Genomic DNA, 18,070 nt, shown 5'->3' with positions numbered 1-18,070 from the left:
TTGAAGCAACTCAACGCTGGAAGTGTGTGACTTTTAGCAATAAAAGCCTCTAGACCACTTGCTGCTTTTGTGAAACTCTGAAGTTGCCTTAAGTCATTTAGCACTTGTCTCCCAAATATAAACCTGCTTAGGATGCAGGTGCTCCTGCTTCCATGTAGAAACATGTATTAATACCTAATTAATTATTAATTATTATTATTAATAATAAAATATAAAAGATATATTAAAAAGTGGAATGCATATATGAGATATTTTAATGAACAAGTTTAAAACAAAATCTTGCTCATGGGGAAAAAAGCTGCATGGCAATGAAAGAAGCAACTCGGTAAAGTGCTATTCTCTTTCTCTACAATGTTCAATAGGATCAGTGCAGTTAATTAACAAAGGTTTCAGATAGGTTGATAAGCAGGAAAGTATATGTCTCAAAAATATAATAACTAAGTTTATGTGTGCTTATGCTAAGTTTAGGCATATTTTATTGTGCAGACCGTTCTTTCTGTGGTCCTTGATGGGGTTGCAGCCTAAGTGAAAAAAAAAGTCTTCCATTAATATCCAAGTGTTATTAAATAAATATTCTAAGTGTCACTGTTTTATTTTGTGTATAGGCATGAAGATGGGCTGGTAACTGCAAGGGATGTAGGCAACAAATGAGGTTTGTAAGCATAAGATATTTATTTGTATTTGACAAAAAGCCGATAAAGAGAAAATGAAGAAGAAAAACAGAGAGAACATATGAATGAGGGAAGAATTAGAAAAAGCTTGAGATTGGAAGAGAGGATTTCGAGGTGAGGACCTAAGCTTTCAAATTTCTTATGGGAGAATTTGCTTTTAATTCTTTAAGAGATAAGAAGGAAGAAAGTAAAGCATGTTGTGTAGACTAGGAAAGTACTGCCTTTTTACCACTTTTCTCTTTTTTAAAAAAAGCTATAGTCATTACAGTGTTATAAAAGGAAGCAGGATAAAGGGATAGTTTGAGCAGTGAATCAAAGGTGACACGAGGCAGCTAGGAACAGAGAAGTCGTATTGTCAACTGAAACAATGGAAGAACCAAATTAAGGGGGTTTGACTCAACTTCAAAGCAGATCCACTAAAAATCATTTGAAAATAATTATTTTAGTGGATATTATGTGTGCTAAATTATTAGAATTATTCCATTTATTAACTTAATGATCTTCTTTAAGGTATTCTCTTTTCTTCTTCTTTTTTTTTTTTTTTTTTTTTTTTTTGGTGCAGTATGTATCTAGGGATTAAAACTCACAAAATGTACATGTGCATTATCATGTCACAAGTCTCATGTCAGTCAATTCAAGTCCACTCCTCATTTAGGTTACTAAGTTTTCTACTTTGATAACATTGATAAAATAAAAAAAGGAGATCTCTGTTAAATTCTGACTTTGTTTTTTGGTCTTAGAGTGGAAAACATGGAGTAAGCTGTAAGTGGTGGTGCTTTCTGCATAGTCTGTATTTAAAATCCAGAATACTGTCTGTCCTTCAGACCTGATTTGTTTCCAGGGAAAGTCAGAATATCATAACAGAGTTTCTACAGTTCTAGGGTTTTATGATCAGTTTTTTCCTCATTTGTTTACAGCTTCTTCTTTAGAATTTATTTTATTTGTGTAACAGGTAGTATTTATAGACTGCAGATTGTCTTATGAATTAGATTAAGGTCCTTCAAGGTTATGGAACTGCCTTAGCAACACAATTTCCCTCCTGAGCTGTGTTTCAGAGAAGAAATACTGCTGCTGTCATGGCTGCTGAATTCAGTGCTGCCAGCAGCTCTGAAAGCCTTTGTAGCAAAAAGCAAGTCAGTAGCAAGTGTAAGACAGAATATACATTTTCAAAGAAAGTCCACTAGCAGCAAGCAGTGAACACACAGTGTAGGACAGACAAAAGTGTGTTACTTCATGAATCACATCAAAATAAATAATTTTGGAAGTCATCAGTAACAGTTGACTGTGATGAAACATTAAGAGAGGGAATGGCAATTTCAAATAATAGCAGGTGCAGTAAATTAAACTGGAAATGAGGGAATCCTAAAATGTAATTGGCTTCAATCTCTGATGCTAGATTGCACTCTGAATTTTCAGCTTGAAGACAAAATAAACCCATGAAAAATAGATATGAAGAACTGTAACTTTTTGCTAGGTGGAGGACAGGAAAGATGGAAACACACTGTGCTTTATAGGAGCTTTTTTCAGCTGCGGTTAAGGCTGTAAGTAATTGATAACAGGTGACCTAACTCAGCAGGGAGAAGCCCTAACCCAGTTCTGGGAGAATTTTGATAACAATATTTTTTAAACATCCATTGAGTTCAGGAATAGAGTTTTAATAACCAGTTGCACAATATATCACCAACTGTTATCAGTATGGAAATTCAATTAATCCTAACACATTTGGAATATTTACAGTAATGTTGTAGCTGCTGTAAGGACTCAGTTGGACACGGGGCATTTTGTTCTCCAGCTGTCTCTCTTCCAATACGCAAGGCTGCGGTACAGATGGAATTACAGCCAGACAAGGCTTGGGCTGTACTCTTGCAGAGCTTCTTGGTTACTTGTGCCACAGGGAGGAGCTCTGCAAAAAGCCATGTCAAGGAGGTGCTGGCACCAGTATCCCAGGGCTGAAGTGCACCTGCTTGACCAGTGGCCCGGGTCATTATTGTGAGACCAGAGACTATCCTGAAAAGAAGGTGCTTAGGGGTCAGGGCTGCTCTGGTGTTGTATAACCAGCATGGTGCTGGGAAAGGGAACCTTCAGCCTGTGTGTTTCCCTGAGAACTGCTACAGAAGGAAAGCTGTGCCTCTTAGTTGTCTATGGTAAGAGCTAGCTTCACATCTGACTTACATAGATTGAAGGTAGTTTATATGCTTCCTTAAATCACAACTTACAATAAACCCAACGACTTTCCTCAAAGCTCTCTGTAGCAGAAGGGCTAACATTTGCCCCCAGATTTGCCATATCAAGTTGATACCCACGTACAAAATTTTTGCCTGGAAGTAAGCAGCTCAACAGAACACAACTGGGCAAAAAAGAATAGCTAGTATGCAGTGACTCTTGCCAACCCTGAGACTAAAATAATCCATGCCTCAATAGCAAACACATGATAGATATGTTCTAGTGAAAGGTATTTGTGCAATACATCACATCCATTTATACTTTAATGAGAAGACTGTTATGACTAATACATAATTTGTATGGTGTTCTAAGGCCAACAGATATGTACTGAGCAAATAAGGTAGATTTATAGTTTAATAGTCCCTTTTGAGGACATACACTGAAAAATGTAAACTAAACCCTCTCTAGAGCAGTAACTGTAAGAAACCAAATGTTTCAGTTCAGAGGAAATTTCTGTTATTTATGTAAAATCCATAACCTTAGCTGTTACTGTGAAAAAAGTATCAGTGGAGAAATCTTTAGTAAATTAGTAGTATTTCATAAATCACCAGGTAAATAAAATATTTCAGCTTCTGGAAAGTTCAAATGTTGCCACTAAGAAAAAAACCCATTGCATAATGAGTTACGGTGCCCTCATTAAAACTAAAAAAAATAATTTTGAAGATCAGTATACAAAGTGAATGTATGACTTCAGAGCTGTGGTATGAGAAATGAGGAGTTGTTAAGGTCTATCCACAAACTTTGATAAGAAACTGAAATTCTTAAGCAATTTTTAAAATTGAATGGCAGTTTTTGACATTTTGCATCCAAACATTTTAGCAATTTTCTTTTCCACTGGTATTACTGTAATTTTATTATAAACCAGAATCCAATGTAAAGATGGAGCTTTACTGTGCTAGAATTTTTGCTGTGTTAAATTAAGAGTAAAATGCAGCTGTCATTTTACTGCCTTTAGGTTCAGGTTAGTAAAGCTGTGAAAAAGTAATCTGCAACTTTGTGATTGCTAGAGTCCAAAGCATGCATATTTGTGACACTAAGAACTAAATATGTGTGTCATATAGTAGTTCAGGGAGTTAAGGGGAAATAGGTATTATTGTTAACCAAAATAATTTTTCAGGACAGTCAAAATAAAAAATGTAGGAAAGGAAAAAACTCATCTTCTTGATTTTTGTTTTCTGTGTTATCTTTAGTTTATTTGCAGAATTATGAAACTCTTGCTGTCACAGTTATTAAGAATTAATGGAAACAGAGACTGGTCAAGAAATCACAGTATACAACAGTACCAGAATTGGTCAGGTTGGAAGAGACTACAGCAGGGTGATCTGGTCCAGCCTCTCAGTCAGGGTCTTCCTAGAGCACATGGCACGAGATTGAGTCCAGAGGGTTCTTGAAAATCTCCAGTGAAAGAGATTCAGTGTTCTGTGAGCTGGGACTTCATTTCTATGTGGTGGTATTTTTAGTTAGTTCTGAACCAAACTGAAAAATTGGCAATATAACAGACACTGTATTCCAGATATTTCAGGGGGTGTGTCACCTTCTGATCCTTCCCTTAATTTCTAGGCCAAATAAAGATTCATTTTGGTTCTGAAGTCAAGGGAAGTCTACAATGCAGTGGGGAACCTGAATTACATCTTTGATCAAACCAGTGGGCATAGGTAATGGAAGTGTCAGCAGAAATTTTGGTGTGGGCTGGAAAGGTGAATGTTTGTTTCCACACGGTTCTCTTGGCCATCCCACAGTGAGGCTGGAGCAGGCTGGTCTATTCCTGCTGGCATTACACCCCCTGCCCACGGTGCAGTCATACCTCGAAAGCAGGGTGGCAGCAGCAGTTCTAAATCTGGTGATGGACAAACAGCCCACAGTGTCTACTCTGCCAGCTGGGAATTGTCTCTAGGTGCCATCCTACTAAACAGAGTCATGTTGTTGCAAACCCTGAGCCTAGTAACAGGAAAAGTAGCTATGAATTCTTAAAATATAATTTACACTTGCAAACAGATTTTTATATGCTTTTCTTTGTGCTGAGTTTATTCAATCCTAAATGACAGTTTAAACATGTTTGAAATTGTATGTTTATGAGAATAGATCTCAAAGTTTTCTCTTTAATTAAAGCCCAAGGAGTCTTTGTTCAGTCTGCATTTATTTTTCATTTGTGTGGGTGTGTTTGCGTGTATTTTCCTTAAATTGTATTTGTGCAATCTCATTTCTTCAGTGAAAGATTTTGAAGCAATAAAATGTTTCAAGTGTTACCATAGCAATAAAGACCTTAGAGTATCAAAAATAGTATCTTGTTAAATCCCACTGTAGGGTTGGTACCCCTGCAGTTCCAGCATCACTGTCTTATTCTCAGTGAATTTTCTGTTTTTTCTTGGGAATATGGAATGAATATGACATCATATGGTAATCATATATGAAAGGAACATGTCCATTAGCAAAGGCACTTCATATGAGAGTGGAATCTGACTGGTTGTGAGAATAGAATAAAACATCATTACAAGTCCCAGGAAAGATACAGGATGAGGCAGTTTTCTAATTTAGGCTACAGGAATCTAAAAATAAATATGTTAAGGCCAAATTAGTTGTGTAGCTGTTAAATTAGTAGAAGACAAAAGAGCATGATAGCAAAATCTTATGATGCCTGAATGCCAGTTATAAGTGTACACAATTATTATAATATTAATTAAAATATTCCAAAAATGAATATACTCAAGTAGGAGGCTTTGGACAAAATCATTTGAGCATTCAACCATTGATATTAGATGAGATGGGGTTTGTAACACTGCAGAGATATTATGCATATATAATATATATATATATGTATAATATATATCTGATTCATTAACATTAATAGTGACAAGATATTTCAGTTTGTCAAAAGTCTAATTTGCAAAATTATATATTTTCTTTTGATAAATCCACCCCTTGTTTCAAAAACTTTTTTCCAAACGTTGGATTGAACATTTGAAATTTGTGAACTAGGTTTTGTATCAAAAGATAATTAAAGGACTCCGAGTGCTCCAGACCATCCTGCATGTGGTCAAATTTGATATGTATTGTGTAGAAATCACTGTACATGAGATGAATGTTATGCTGTAGTAAAAAGCATGTCATATTCACAGTAGGAAAAAGTTTGATTTACATTCTGATTTCTTTTTTATTACTTTAAATATTAGACATTGAAAAATTTTCAGTTTCCTCAGTATATTTTTAACTCGTGCATAAATCTCCAAATAGTGAGATTTCTGAGACTTTCCACTGTTTTTCTTCCCTTGCAAGCCACATCACCTTTTCTACAGCAAAATGTAAATGTTTTTATGTTTAACATCAGGTTAAAGAAAAAATCAACTTCCTCAGATCTCTTCTTTCCTCATGACTTTCTGTCTCCGAGTGGTTTTTGAAAGTCAACTTCCTTTCATGTTTCCTCAGGTGCTTGGTAACACAACTGTGAAAGCAATGTTGTGGTTTCATTCATAATGCATATCTCAGATACTTTACTCTTTTCCTGTGGACAAAATTAGGGATAAAAAATGTTGGATTCTGTGACAAGACTTGGCATGACTTAGAGACCCATTTAATTTAATCTGTAGGTGTTTTCTTTGGAAGGCAATTAAGCATCTCTATTCTTTTGAAGTTTCCCATACATTAATATCCCCATCTGTCTCCTTGCACTTTGGGTTATTTAGTGTGTTTCATAACATAAAGATCAATATTGAAAAGGTAGTGGCTCCTCACATCCCCGTGGATTTGTGATGATTTTTCAGATATAAATGGTTAACCTAATAGAGTCTGAGAGCTATACTAAACACTTTTTTTTTTAATGCAGTTACACTGCTTAGTGCTTCCTTGTGGGATAGGTGTTTATAGAGTTTATTAGAATTATTTACTCTATTAACCTTTGTCAATGGCCATAATATTGGTATATCTTTTCCTGAAAGAACAGAACGGAATTGCCTCTGCCAGAGTTCCTTCCACTGTGGCAATTGCAAATGCTTTAAATGTCTGCTGAAGTCCCATTGCTTGGTCAGTGGTAAGTCTGAAAGTCTTGGAATAGCAATATTGGCTTCTGCAACAATGCTTCAGTAGGAATTACACATCTATGGTTATATATCATGATGCTGCATCTCATGGCAACGGTATCTCAGAAATCAGAGTTTATGTCCAGGAAAAATACCATAATGTGTTGAATACCATGTGGTGCCTACCAATTAAATAAATTGTCAGAGATCTGGGTTATAATCACCAGTGCTTCTATTTGTAAGTAATAATGTATAATTTGCAAGTATTTACTAGCTTCTTATTCCGCACAGGTATACCATCATGATAAACTTACAGATGTCTTTAAGAGTGTTACTAAAGTAATCTATTGTCTATATACATTTTGTCTATGTACATATTGTCTACATAATTGTACAAAGAGCATTTTTTCCAATTGAAACAAATTTTATATGAATCAGGAACTTATCTATAAATATCAGAGCTAATAATTAATCATTAGTTGCAATTAAATTACCAATGTATCAGAGCAGTATTAGAAATGACAAATATTTCAATCAACACTTTATGAAAAAATCAATTTTTATGTTGCTGATGAGCTGTGCAGTTTTCTATCTGTATAGGATGTCACATATCATGCAGCAATATTTCCATTTTTGTTGTTGAAATAAGAGGAATAAAAAACCCCAGTGGCATAGAACTCATCAATTTTGGGCAATATCTTTGTACTTTAGTAGAGCTTTACATTTTTACTAATAAATCAATAGTAATTTTTGTACTAAGAACTGATTAAATAGGAATAGGACTGAAATAATGCATATTTGTATATTTACAGGTGGATTTGTTTGTTTGTTTGTTTAGAAGTAGGAAAAATGCTTTAGAATTTGGATATTTCAGCACTGCTTTTCTGTGTCATTCATTTGGCCTTCCCTGTGCTGCCTTTGGTAGCTGAATATTAGCTTGAAAAAATATGTATTGCTGTATGTTTCAAGTGATCCGGTGTTTCTTTTGAATCCCAAACTCATTAAGCCTTCTTAATATTTGGAATGTGAAGTGTCTTTTTGACAGGTTATGAGAATGTCAGCTGAAAAGGAAACCTAATGACATTGCATAGACTGATTTCTCTAAATTACCTAGGGCATGCAAGGCTCGTTTACAAGCTCTCAGAAGGAAGATACTGTGGTTTTCCCACTGCAGACTGATATCGAAAGAACTCTGTGGTGCTCCTATTGTGCTGCAGGAAATGATTTGGTTATGTTATTGGATCATTCGGTGTGTTTGATGACAAGTGAAAGTGAAATACTAGGAACATGCAAATAATGTTGGATTTACAATGTTTTGTAATTATTCCTTAATTAGCTGCAGGGCAAAACCACTCTGCTTTTGAAAAAGGCCCTGGCGAATGTTAATTTTGCTTAAATGATATCTAAACAATGGTTATGAGATGGCACTGAAAATGAGGCGTATACCTTGTTCCTTTTGCGTGTGTCATTTCTGTTCATTTTTTAGAAATATCTTTATTCAGTTGCTTCTAAATAAAACTTCAAGATAGGCCCTAGTGTTGGATTTTTTAATATCCAGTATATTGCAGTCCAAAGATCCCAATGCAGTCAAAAAGGGACTACTTCCTATTTTAGAAAGCTATGCCTTCATTAGGTTGTCCTCTCAATTTCTCTAGAACTTCCCCCAGAAACAATAGGTTTTTCCATTAGGAACACTTGTTTGGTTTTTCCCCCAAGAGATAATAGTAAATTCAGAATTAAAAGGACACTAGAAACTGAAAATCTGCAGTTTTTCTGGGATGCCTCATTATCATTTTTTCATTCATTGTATTCTCAGGAAAAATGTCTGTTTTTAATAACTCCTCCAGATAGATATTCAATTTACTGTTGCATGCATATACTTGTATTAAAAGAAGAGCTAAAGATTTTCTTCTACAAAGACTTTTTGTTCATGGTAAGTGATGCACTAGGAAAGTAGGCTAAAAATATGTTGCTAGGAAACAGAAGAGAATCCTAGCAACTGCTTCTGAAAATGAAAATTGCGTGCCTCTGTTAAGGATGGAGCTTCAACCCACAGCAGTCCAGCTAGCTAATATTGTTTTCTTAAAGGTGATTAATTCTGAAGCCTCGATCTTTGATATTTTATTGGAAAAATAGTATTTCTTATTTAGAATAGTGTTCTTAGAGAAAGAAGTTGATTTTTCATCCATTATAGTATCTTACCATGTACTGGTAACAACCTCAGTTTTCAGCTGGACCAGAATTGTAAGCTTTTGAGATCCATATTCCTCATTTATGGGCAGGACTCACCAGTTAGAAAGATGCTCATTAACCTGTGGCTTTATGTAATCAATACTCTAACTGAGTTATTTGGGTGGGTTTTTATGTTTGTTTGGGTATATTTTTTTTTTTTTTTAATTTTTAAATTTTTTTGTTGTGTTCAGGCATTAAATGCCTCAGGGAGGACATACGCAATTTTGATCCCAAACTATTTGTAGGAAAAGAAATAATAGGCGATTTTTGAAATATATGTAGCCTGCTCTTTTTTTCAGCACTAGTTTCACTTCCTTCCTGGACTTTCATTTTCCGTCTTCTTTTCCCTCTTGTTTTTGTTTTCCACAATAGTTCACCTCTAAGCATTTTTACCTTTACTTTTCTGTTAAACTTCTTTTTTTTCCTTTCTCTTGCATTTCTTATGCAGTCAACCATCCTTCTGTTTTTCCAGACCTTGCCTTCTCTTCTCTCTTTTAGTTCTCCCTCTTCCCTGATCCACACAGTTATATTCATTTTCCCTAGTGAACCTTTGCCTTGGAAAATAGGGCATTAGTTACAGGACACTGTAATGCTATGGTTCATTCTAGCGTTGCTAACTCCTTCAAGGCAGAGAGGCTGTTATTGGTGAAAGCAGCAGAACGGTAGAGAAAAGTCCTTTTTATCTTCAGTGTGTAGGCTAATGCTGTGCAAGCTCAGGACCACTTGATCTACATCCACGTGACTTTTCTATCTGCATATGTGTAGGTATTTAAATATAGTCACAGATGGCATATAGTGTGTGTATTCTTATGCATGTGTGTGTAACGCTGTCTTGATCTTTCCCTCAATGTCAAGATAAATTCTGATATAGGAGTACCATAAAATAGGTCAACATGCAGAGCTGGTGTAGGTTCCAGCATGTGTTATTCTTGTGTATTATACACTTGAGTCAATCTTGGAGCAATAGAAAGAGTTAAGTCTGTAAAAACCCAGGCAGTTATTATGATATGACATGCTATACCCTGCAGGTGAAGGCCTGTTAAGGAGTAGGAAATCAGAAAAAGATTTAGATATCAAAAAGGATAGAAATAAGGGATGACAGGTGAAGAAAAGGCAATCAGATGTGAATTTACTTTCTGCATCTATCTTGAGTAAAATATCTATGCATAAAGGCAAATATCACTAAGGAGTAGTTTTGGAGAAATTGTGATTTATGAAGTGGGAGATGGTAGAAATCACTGGTAGACATCACTAGGAATCATGACCAAGGCTCATGTGGCATCCTGAGTATCTCCCTTTTAGAAAAACATTTCTCTTCTATGCTAATTTCATGGGTCATTGGATAAAGTGATCCATTTTATACCTGCATTTGTGTTTTTAAGACTTTCTTCAACACTCCTTTCTATTGTGGCAGAACAAAACCTATGGTATGTGCACTGCAAACATGAGAAATATACCTGCCTTCAGTGTCAGTTAGATCAATCCACTGCCAACCTTGTGCAGTGTGGAGATTCTGCATGGACTCACTTAAATAAAGGTTAACTCTGTGTAGAAAATTTATGTAAAGTAGGCTGTGAGATAATAATGGAGCATTATCCATTTAAGGAAACATTTTTTGAAGTGATTAAGAATGTAGCGCTTGTAAACACAGTGGAAAACTCAATAAGTTAAGAAATTCTAAAAAAAAAAAAAATAAATTAGCCCTGTGTCAGGGTTCATGATTAGTAAGTCATTGAGTCTCTCAACCTGCTGAATATGGAGTTGGAGTTTGATGAAATTAGATCTCTGTGGTGTAACCTGTTCTCCCATTTAAGTCAAATGAAATCCTCATTGCAAGAATTAGTTTGATGATCTTACTCAGATCTTGAAAATATTTTGCTTTGCATTACCAAACCACTTAATTGTTTATCAAATGTTGATGAAAGTTTTGATTTACAGTATATTAGGTCAGGATGAAACAGCTCTGTTAAAAAATGGTGCTAGCACACAGTAAGCTCCAAGTATATTCCTGTTTTATTTTGCTTCACTAAAAACAAAGACTGACAACATTAGATTTCTCCTTGTGTATATAGTCACGTATTTGAGAGCATGGGGAGTGCAGTGGGGGAGGTGGATAAATTTGGATTTAGAGATGATTTCTCTATTTTCCACTATGTGTAGTTCCACATGCACATCAGTTATTTCCTGCAGTGTTGTCATTTGGCTTATTTCTGTTTGAAAGAAATGCCTTGCATTTCATATATTCAAAAGTATATTTTTTCAGGACCTTGACAGAAAATTGTCTGTGATGAATAATTTCTCTGTGAATGTCAGTCACCTAAGTCTCTAAGCACGGCTGAACACACAACACATTTAGTGAAACTTTAACAGACCCAAACATTTGGTTGACGCGAGCAAACGTTTATGATTAAATTAAGGATTGTTTCCAGTCTGAAGCCCAGCAAAAACAACCTTAATGGCTCCAGCACGCTAAGAAGGATTAAAGAAAATGTGTGCTAAAGCTGACAGTGATCACTGATCAAAACTTCAGTCTTTTTAGCCCTAAGGTAACTGGGTCAGATTTCATCATTGTAAGCCTTAAGGTATAAAATAGAAATTGAACTTGCATGATGATGCAAGCTGGCTATGAAATTAGGAGTCCTTGGCTCACAAAATATGAAAAGTTGGCATACTCAATGGAAATGATGTTCAAAGCAGTTCACAGTAAGAATGAGGAAAACAGCTTGTGCTGCTTTGGAAGAATAAACAGCAATTCTCTTCTTGCAGTACTCATATTTCACACATTAATAAGTATAAGAGAAAAAAGCAAAATTAATATCAAAGTAGGCATAAAAATAGTGATCCTTTGAAGTTTCTAAATGTTTAGAAATTGCCTATTGTGAAACTTGTGTCTAAAATATAAAAGGTACTTTTTTTGTGAAGAAATAAGCATTTAGGAAAAGATCCAAGTAACTACGTATAATAGTACATTTTCTTCCAGAAAAAAAAATCTAATAAGAAAGCTAGCACTTGAAAGCAATTTGAACAAATCATGAATAAAGACATTTTCCTTTTGATACATATTTTTATGGCTGCATTTGTTACTGTACAAGAGAAATTTCTTCTGAGGAGACAGGAGGACTATTTATTCTATCTCAAAAGTATAACAGTTAATTAATTCTTTACATTAAATCCTAGGTTTTTAACTCAGCAAGAGGATCAGAATTTGAAATGTACATCAGAAGGAAGCACTACCTGGTGAGAATATCTGAGCTGCAAGCACACCACGTTAGTTCTAATTTTACTTTTCTTTTCAAAATAGAAGCAGGGCATTGTGTCTATAAGACTCCTCCTGAGATATGGACAGGGATGTCTAGAAGAGCACTGGTTAAAAAAGAATCGAATGTCTTACCACATTCCCCATGCTGTGGGTGTCAGCCCAGGAGCCTCAGTGCTTGTTGGAAGCATCAGCTGTCACAGTTCAACAAAATACCCATCCCAACTCGTTGTGCTACAGACCTGCTGAAGAACACCGGGATCCCAAGAGCCAACACAATCCTGTGCACAGCCAGGTAAAACTGAGCAATGCACATGGAAGGAATAAGGCCCTCTTCAGCAATTTATGTGAAATTCATATTTTTCTTTTTGAGGTGCTCCACTATGTGCAGCTAGAGGTCCTCTAAAGACAGAAAGTACAAAGGGTGCATGGTGCACTGTTGAGTAGGTGGGCAGTGACCACCTTGTGTTTCTCCTGAAATGTTTCAACGTGATGTGAACTTCTGCCAACTTTTTTCTCCTTCTTTATTTTTGCCTGTTGATCTTTTGAGTAAAAACCCAAATTAAGGCTGTACAGTTTGTTATGTGTCTCTAACAAGGAAAAAAAGGATGACAAAAGATGCTAATTTAGAAAGACACAAGCGAAAAGTGATGATGAGAAACTGCCACTAACCCGAGATGAAATAAAATATGCCTTCAAAGTGGTGACTGCCCAGTGAATTGCACTCCCATCTAAGACATCTTGAAAATAACTGGATACCTGGGGGTGCAGCAGGTCAGGGAGTGCAATATGCTGCAGTACTGGTTGCTGCAGCAGCTGGAGCCTGGTTTTTGACTGCTGTTGTGCACATGGATGTGCTTTATCCTGAAAGAGATACTTCCCTTTCCTATATACCCTGTGCTCCTCCACTGCTCCAAAGCTGCCAGTTGCAACAGGCATATGTATTTAGCAGATAAAGCATGAATAAATCAAGCCATGCCTTGTGACTGGGCATACTTATTTAGCTGTTGAAGTTGCATGTGGGAAGAAGGCATCAAACTGGAAATATCAGGAAGGACTGTGATGTTAAGGCATGTAAGCACCTAAAAGATGAGCTGGCAAGGAGTTAGAGAGCAGCCCTCCTTGGAAGGAGAAGGCAGCAAGCTGGATTTGCCTGAAAAACCATGACCAAGAATTAATTTAAAGCCATAGAGTTTTGATTCTGAACCTTAATGATCTGTGTATACTTTCTATTAAAATGTAATTATTTTTGGCTGACTTACTGTCTGCCACCTATTTTGGAAGTCAATCTCCTAATAACTTTCCATTTCTTGAAATAAACTTAGGATATTACCAGCAGTGGAAATGTAGTTATTTCCAGGGAATTCTGCCTAGAAAAAAAAAATCAGATCTCTCAGGAACATTTTCTCTCTTTCACACACACACAACATATCTTTATATTGCAGTATATATTTAAATGCAAATGCACTCAGACCCGTATAAGAAATTTAGGAGGTGATTTAAGAAATCAGCAAAATTATAAACAAACACAGCTTTCTTGAACAGTACTTGTACACAATATGGTAATGTGCACATGAGAGATGTAATTATGAAAAAGGACCAGAGCACGAGCACTGTATTTATGGTGATACAAACAAATAAAATAAGTAAGAACATTAAGATTCAACTGAAATATGTACAAGCACGGTGAAGTGGAGGCGTGTTGGAGCAGTGGGCAGATCTCTGCTGAAAGGAGCGCTCTCCCTGAGTAAGTTCAGAATACACTGGGAAAAAACAACCCAAACCATTATGAGTAATCATACTTTGACAGAAGATAGAGAGAAGTAACACTGTTTTTATTTCTTTTGAGAAACAACCAGACAAATCAAAAGACAGGAAGTGTGTGTTTTCCTAAAAAAATTCAATACAGTACTTTGAGTCAAAAATGTAGGAAGATGTTACTCATCAACATTTCCATAGTTTTATTGATAGAGTGTCCTGTTCTGCTTTGATATATATGCTTAATTAAGATGACGATTGATTTAGTGTAATGATGATTATCTGATACTAATTTTAGATGGTTAAGGTGAAGCTCACCAGTGGAAATTGTTGGTCAATCTGCAGTTACCTGGTGTATTATTGGTTACTCCATTTTTATATATTCATGCAAGCTTTGTTGAATTCACTCCTTGTAATAATGTGGAGGCAAAATTGCAGTAATAGTTTTCATTTGCATAGGCTGCCTCCTGACAGCTCCTCCAGGAATCTTGAGAAGTTCCAAGAAGAGTTTCAGCCTGACTTGAGGGGTGGGAGGTTGTCTTCTTCTGCCAGTGAGTAAAGAAAAAGGACAGATAAAAAGCTGCTGCTGAATGTCAGCCTGGGGTTTCAACATGGATATCAGATAGGTTTATTTATTTTTTTTGAGGGGCCCTTGATGTGTTGTATCTGGCACTTTTTTTTGCAATTAGCCACCTGGAAAAGGGCTTTAAAAAAGTTCAGCTGAAGTTCAAGCAACAGAACTAATGTACACAGTAGTTAATTAAACTGGCCAAAGTACTTTTGGCTCCAGCTTTAGGGAAATGCCTTGTTAATATTTTCCAATTTGCTTTCAATGATCTGAAAATTAATAGCAGCACACTATTCCAATATAGAATAAGATATTTTATCAGAAAATTTCAGATTGACCTCTATGAGTTTGAATTGGCCTCTGTCTATGAAAAAAAATCTATTTTCAGTGTGCTGTGATAGCAAAACTACTGTTAAAACAATAATTTATATAATAGATCTATAAGATTACATACAGTTTTACTGAACATTTATAAAATTACCAGCATGTACTTTTAAAAAGGGTTCGAAGGCTGAACCTCATTTACACTGGGTTCTAGTGGAACAGTAAACTGCAGAAGAAATTAAAGGATATAATAATAAAGAATAAAATGTGAAAACAGAATATTTATTATGCTTTCATGCTGTCGGTGCCATTATACCATCATACATTTCTTATTCTTGTTAATATTCTGGTTTCCAAATCAAGGAATTATTGAAAAGTGGACTTATATTTTAAGAAAAATATTTTTGTTAGGAATTCAAGGAAACTATTTGAATGTTGATTGTAAGTAGGATCAGTTTTAAAATGGAGGAAGAACCAAGACTTCAGTACACACACAGAGGTACGTTTGTGCTTTGGTGTATTCTTTTTCCCCCAAACACACTCTTGTGTATAGTTCTAGGTCATTTGAGCAGAAATTTCAAAATAGGCGCCAAAGATTGTTTTTTCCCTCCTAAGACTCCTAAGAACTTAATTCAGCAAAAGCATTCAGGCTAGAGTAGATCTGTAGAGCACTGGTTTTCTACCTTTGCATGTAGAGTGGTGAATCTTGTCAGTAAGCTTAGCCTTCCAGCATAATTCTGGACAGAAACTTTCTGCAGTGGCTTTCTCTTCTTTGACAAATATCTGAGAAAGCTCTATACTGTATTCAGTTTCTACAGTAAAGTCTTTAGGCTTGTGCTTAACTCTATGCAAAATGTTGGGGGCTTAGTTTTTTGATTAAAAGCTAGTACTTGTTGGCATTGCTCAGGCCATCCCCAGACATTTCATACTTCATATTTGTATCCTGAATTTGAATTTACATTATTTCCCTTCCTAAATTTCTTTAAAATTATGTGATACTTTACAAGTAGAGCTCAGAAATCTGAAGCTTGCTAACGAATGTATATGTACTTTTTAGTATATGAATGGTGTATGAATATTTAGTAGTGAATGTATATGTACTTAACTTGATAGACCTTACCTTTTTTTTTCTGCTCTATTTGTTAATATGGAATTAGCTATTGCAAGTTAATTTAAAAAGGTAAGAAAGTCAAGAGCCAGAAACATGACAGTCTAAAAATACTTCAAAATTAAAATACTAAATGTAAAGGCATATTAACAAAAATATCAGGATTGATAAGGAAAAAGATATAATTATTTCCTTTCTTATTAATTTCATTTAGTAAGTTTAAAAATCCTGTTTATTAATGTTTTACTTATATCCTGGTTCTCATCTGTTTGTGTATTGCTTTGCATGGGTTCCTAGGAATACCACAGTGCTTTAGCAGCAGAGGAACTAAGTAGCTCACACTAGAATGCTGGACATTATCTAAAGTTGTATAAAGCTGGCCTAGAGGAAAAAATATTTTGTGAGTTATTTAGGGCTATAGCTACAACATCTGTTTTCAATCAATCTGCTCAGTGATACAAGTTAAATATTGATAGCCTTACTGAAATATCAATTGCATAATTAATAGAGGAATGTTGTAAATTAGGTAGGAAGCTGCCACTAAAAGATGTAGCTAGAGGTTGGAAGATATGGATAAATTTTGAGAAATTCATAAATATAGAACAATTTTTTTTCTTACACTTCACATGTAAATTCCTTAAATGTTTATGTTTGGTTGCTTTGGTTGAATTTTTAATCATTTTTATAGCATAATTGTGAAGAATAAGATGCTGATGATAATAGTCTAGATTTATATTTTGCACATGTATATGTATATGTATATATATGTATGTATATATGTATGTATATATATGTGTGTATGTATACATACATATATATAAGAAAAATATTCTTACTGTCTCACAACTCATGCAAAGTCAAAGGTACTTGAATATGTCATCTGAGAGAAAGAGATGTGTTCTTGAACAATTTCTCGCAGCAGAGGTCAGAGCTGCAGTAGCTTTAAAAACCGCTAAACCCTTATGTATCTTTGTAGTGAAGTTGATGTGTGAACTCAGATAATTGCAAATTGACTTTCCAAACCCTACCTAGCCTAAACAAGGCTATTACACATATTTTGATGTTCTACTAAAGTGTTGCAAAAGTCCAAAATGGCATTTACTGCTTTTTTATCTGTCATTTGGCTCTTACATCTCTGCTGTATCTGATTACATCCCAAAGATTTCTGAATCTAGCTGTGCCTAAGGCCCTGATGAAAACTCCTGTTAATTGGTTTCATGATTATCTAGGTTTTTAGGTCTTCACCTTTGGCTGTACACTTGCCTCTCAATCTGAGTTATCCTCCTGTGATTTTCCTTTCAAAATCAGTATGCTTCCCCAAAAAGGCTGTGTTCTGAACTAAAATTTCATGGTGTTTCACCAAAAATTCCAGACATGTTCCAACCTTTTTCCAGACCCACCCATTTTCTACTGATTACAGCTTGCCTAAAATCACACTACAAGTATGTGAAGGAGGACATGCCTGCACTGGCACAAAGAGGCAGGTCTGAGCTCCCTTTAGTTGTGTTAGCCTGCAAAAGCCAGGGGAAGACCGGGCAGAGACACATGCAATGTTCAATTAAATTCCAGCTACCTTAGTGCAGCACTTTCACACAGCCTAATCTAACCAGATGAGAACTCATTGTTAGTTTATTGTGTTCACAACACCATGTAGAACGTGATAATTTGACTTGTGTTCTCCACCATCCTCTGTTTATGAACTCTGCTTCTTCCTCTTCCTACCTTCAAAATGGCCCTTTTTTTCCATCCATTCCAAGTAGTTTCCAAAAGGGTGGAGGATGATGTTCTCTCTTATCTGTATGTGAATCTGTATGTGCAACACTGGAAATGCATGATTGTTTTCATTACTTTAACTTGCTTGAACTAATTCTATGCCCACTGATCTTAGCTGGTAGATAAGAAAGGCATGCTCCTGTA

This window comes from Sylvia atricapilla, chromosome 4, assembly GCF_009819655.1.
Source record: "Sylvia atricapilla isolate bSylAtr1 chromosome 4, bSylAtr1.pri, whole genome shotgun sequence".
In the NCBI taxonomy this organism is placed as follows: domain Eukaryota; kingdom Metazoa; phylum Chordata; class Aves; order Passeriformes; family Sylviidae; genus Sylvia; species Sylvia atricapilla.
Note: the sequence above shows the minus strand (reverse complement) of the source record.